The sequence below is a fragment of the Triticum aestivum genome, chromosome 1B (genome assembly GCF_018294505.1).
Source record: "Triticum aestivum cultivar Chinese Spring chromosome 1B, IWGSC CS RefSeq v2.1, whole genome shotgun sequence".
Classification (NCBI taxonomy): domain Eukaryota; kingdom Viridiplantae; phylum Streptophyta; class Magnoliopsida; order Poales; family Poaceae; genus Triticum; species Triticum aestivum.
Window position 1 is genome coordinate 530733116 of NC_057795.1, and position 4927 is coordinate 530738042.

Genomic DNA, 4927 nt, shown 5'->3' on the forward strand with positions numbered 1-4927 from the left:
CCGGATACGATGAAGCCCAGGAGCTTTCCGGCCGGCACACCGAAAACGCATTTTTCCGGATTCAGCTTGATATCATATTCTCGGAGGTTGTCAAACGTGACCCTCAAGTCGTCTACTAGAGTTTCGACGCGTTTACTTTTGACGACCACGTCGTCTACGTATGCCTCTACTGTCTTGCCGATCTGGGTAGCCAGACATGTCTGAATCATGCGCTGATATGTTGCGCCGGCGTTTTTAAGCCCAAAGGGCATCGTGTTGAAGCAGAATGGTCCATATGGAGTAATGAATGCCGTTGCAGCTTGATCTGCATCTGCCATCTTGATTTGATGATAGCCGGAGTATGCGTCCAGGAAGCACAATGAATCGTGCCCTGCAGTGGCATCGATGATTTGGTCGATGCGGGGGAGGGGGAAGGGATCCTTTGGGCAGGCTTTATTTAGGTCTTTGAAATCGACACATAGGCACCAGGATTTGTCCTTCCGGATGTTTGATGTCTCTGATGAATCCGGCTTCCAATAGTTTGGCTAGTTCCTCTCCCATTGCCTGTCTTTTGGGTTCGGAAAATCGTCGAAGAGCCTGTTTGACTGGCTTGAATCCTTTTAGGATGTTTAGGTTGTGTTCTGCTAGTCTGTGTGGGATTCCGGGCATATCGGAGGGGTGCCAGGCGAAAATGTCCCAATTTTCCCGAAGGAATTCTCGCAGTGCGGCGTCTACATCAGGGTTCAATTGTGCCTCGATGGAGGCCGTCTTTGTCGGGTCCGTTAGGTGGACCTGGAATTTTACTATTTCTTCGGCTGGTTTAAAGGAGGTGGACTTGGATCTCTTATCGAGTATCACATCGTCCCTATTCACCGTAGAGCGCAGCGCGGTGAGTTCCTCTGCCGCTAAGGCTTCGGATAGTGCCTCCAGAGCTAATGCGCTGTCTTGTTTTCGGCGCGGAGTGCTATGTCCGGATCACTAACGAGAGTGATTATTCCGACGGGCCCAGGCATTTTGAGCTTCATGTACCTGTAATGGGGTACGGCTTGGAAGATTGTGAATGCCTCTCGTCCTAATATAGTGTGGTATCCACTGTTGAACGGGGCCACTTGGAACGTGATTTCCTCGGACCTGTAATTGTCCAGCGAGCCGAATACCACATCGAGTGTGATTTTTCCTGTGCAGCGCGCTTCTCGGCTAGGGATTATCCCTCTGAAGGTTGTGCTGCTTCGCTCAATGCGGCTCCAGTCTATTTCCATGTTTTGAAGGGTTTCCTCGTAGATGAGGTTTAATCCGCTGCCGCCATCCATGAGCACCTTGGTAAGCCGAAAGCCGTCCACTATCGGACTAAGGACCAATGTGGCTGGTGCTCGGGCTGTTCGGAATTTAGGTTCGTCGCTGGCGTTGAAGGTGATGGCCGTGTCACTCCAAGGATTTGTTGTGGCTACGTGGTAAGCTTCGGCAAGGCTGCGGATTGTTCGTTTCCGCATATTGTTTGATGCGAAAGTCTCGAAGACTGTTAATACCGTACCGGTATTGTTGGTGTGGTTTCCCGGGGCTATAAGCTCCTCGCCATTTTTGGCCACCTGCCGTAGTATCCAACATGCTCGAAGGCTATGTGTTGGGATGGCGCCCCCTGCACTATGAATTGTACAGGGTCTGCTGAGCCATCCCTCCAGTACGGTTCCGTTCCCTTTAAGGGGTTTCTGTTTTTTGGTTCTTGCACCTGGCGCCTGAATGTGATGCGCCCTTTTATTGCGGACTGGGTATGTATCCGGGGCCGGATTGTCCCAAAACCTATTTTTGGTTTTCCGGAAACTCTCTATCGCATTGTACTTCTGTACTATGGATGCCAGGTCGGCGAAGCGTGTGATTTCACGACGGCTGACGGCGTTTAGGATTCCCTCGTCCGTGCAATTGTTGCAGAAAATGAGATTGCGTTTTCCTCTCGGCAGTCTTTTATCCTGTCCATAACCAGGAGGAATCTGGCCCAGTAACGATGTACTGTTTCAGTGGGCTCTTGCCGGATTAGAGATAGATCGCATATATCTGGTCGGGTGGGCGGAACTAAGTCCGGAACCCTACCCGTCTCAAGGCTCGAAGGCCGAGGAGTTTCCAAGATCGGAAACTTTGATCGCTGGACATTGTGCAATGAGTCCGGAACGATGCCTGATTTTAAGTTCAGTGCTCGATCGAAGTCCGCCCCTCCGCGGGAATCTGGCGTGGAGGGTTTGGGAGCCCGGACATATCTAGTTTTCAATATAGGAGAAGAGTCGCCGCATTGTTCTTCTACCATCGTGACATGGTGGGTGACCTGGGGAGAGTTAATCTCTCTCAGATCGGTTTTAAGCCCGATCTGATCGTAGTCTGTAGAGACTCCCAGGGCGGCGATCCGATCCAAGAGTTCGTTTACGGACGAGAGCTCTGCTGGATCTAGATGCTCGGCAAATTCTGAGTTGACGTGAAGGTCGCTCTCGATGACTCGAGAGGTCATTGCGGAGGCGGTGGCCGGACAGGCGGCTATGAGAAAACCTCCTAGCCGGATAGTTTGGCCGGCGGCCAAGGCTCCGTTGGCGAAGATACCGTCCTTGAAGACGGGAAGAGGCATCCTTCCTATCGGTGACGGCACAGAGGAACTCTCAATGAAAGCACCAATGTCGGTGTCAAAACCGGCGGATCTCGGGTAGGGGGTCCCGAACTGTGCGTCTAGGCGGATGGTAACAGGAGACAAGGGACACGATGTTTTACCCAGGTTCGGGCCCTCTTGATGGAGGTAAAACCCTACGTCATGCTTGATTGATATTGATACTGTGGATGTTTACAAGAGTGGATCTACCACGAGATCAAGGAGGCTAAACCCTAGAAGCTAGCCTATGGTATGATTGTTGTAATGTATGTCCTACGGACTAGGGCCATCCGGTTTATATAGACACCGGAGAGGGCTAGGGTTACATAGAGTCGGTTACAATGGTAGGAGATCTACATATCCGTATCGCCAAGCTTGCCTTCCACGCCAAGGAAAGTCCCATCCGGACACGGGACGAAGTCTTCAATCTTGTATCTTCATAGTCTTGGAGTCCGGTCGATGATGATAGTCCAGCCGATGATAGTTCGGCCGATGGTGGTAATCCGGCTATCCGGACACCCCCAATTCCAGGACTCCCTCACCTAGTCCCCTCCGGTGCCTATATAAACCAGAGGGTTTAGTCCTTAGGGGCGATCACAATAATACAGGCCAGACATCTAGGGTTTAGCCATTACGATCTCGAGGTAGATCAACTCTTGTAACCCCTATACTCATCAAAGTCAATCAAGCAGGAAGTAGGGTATTACCTCCATTAAGAGGGCCCGAACCTGGGTAAACATCGTGTCCCCTGCCTCATGTTACCTTTGATCCTTAGACGAACAATTCGGGACCCCCTACCCGAGATCTGTCGGTTTTGACACCGACAACCCTCGACATATCCGCCCGCGAGGGGGCCTCGGGAGGCAGCTTGAGGAGGCCGCTCCGTGCAAGGGCCTCGGGGAGCTCCTGAGGACACTTGCCGTCGGGTGCTTCGCGAGGCGGGGGCCCTCGCAAGGGTCTTGTTCTTGAAGCCTTGAAGATGGGTTGTGTTGGGCCCATGGCACGCGCCGCGTCCTAGGTCACAGGTAGACGGTCCTAGGTACCCTCCAGTCTCATGGGCCCGACAAATTTTCCTCCTTATGTTTTGAAGATTGTTGACATAAAACAGTAAGGGATAATATGTTTGCTAGTGCACATAGGGTAACAGGCCCCTGAAGTCATGAGGAGTTTGATATAAACTTCGAAGGTAATACCCTGCGTGGAAGCGAGTATTATCCACGAAGATTATGATGTGGAGAAAGAATATGCTGTGAAGAGTGACCCCTAAAAGTTACTGAATAAAGGAATTGATTCATTGGCACCCGAAGAAAGTGACTGCAGTTGAAAGAAGTTGAAGTCGAAGTGAAGACGTAGCATTCCTTTCGTTGTTCTTCTTTTCTTTCATTGAGTCATATGACCACTGTAATATTAAGAGGGGTATAATGTTCGAAGCTTTGATTCTCTGATGCTAAACTCAATCCTATGAAAGTTGTGAGAGAAATCTCTTTGTTCTCCGAGCAAATACTTGCCAACAAGAGACTGTGATCTTCTTTGCTACGGGAGATTTGTCTCTGATCGAAGAGTTAGCATTACTTGTTACTCAAGTAATGTTGTCGTTGCTTTCAAAACCAATCGTTGTAAATGTGCCGGCTGGCCATTGGCTGGACCGCGTGTCCAAAATGGTCATTTCCCATGTGGGAAGGTTGCGGCTATAAATAGCCACCCTGCACCGGCTTTGTCCGTGGCTGCTCCGTTTGATTTCGAGAAGATTGTTGAGCAACCCCCTCTCCAGAGTGATTTGAGTTTAAAATCCACCGAGAGAAAAAACCTAGAGCTCAAAAACTAGATAGTGGTTTAGCATCACTCAAATCTACGTCTAGTACGCTCCGCCTATTATTCTTGGGAGCTGCAAACTCTCTAGACGGTTAGGTGTCAATTTCTTCAGAGACCAAGAGTGATTGTGGTTCTTGAAGAAGTCTGTAAAGGTTCGGAGTCACCTGAAGTATCTACCACGAGTGATCGGCATTGGTTGACGAACCAATTGTCGAGGAGAATAGGGCGAATAGAGTTTATCTTCTGTGTTAAATCACAACCCCTCCAACCAGATGTAGTCCTCATGCTGAAGGGCGAACTGGTCTACCAAATTCTCTGTCTGCATCGAGCATCACTGGTTATTCCTTCGCACCTTATCATTCGAATTGCTTTGCATGACTGAATTCAACCATGTGATTATCATCGATGACTGCATTTAGTTCTAGCTTGTTAGTTTACTTTCACTCACTGCAATCTGTTATTATTCATTCCGCCGCTTGGCTGCGAGAGTTTTGAAGTTTCCGAAAGAAA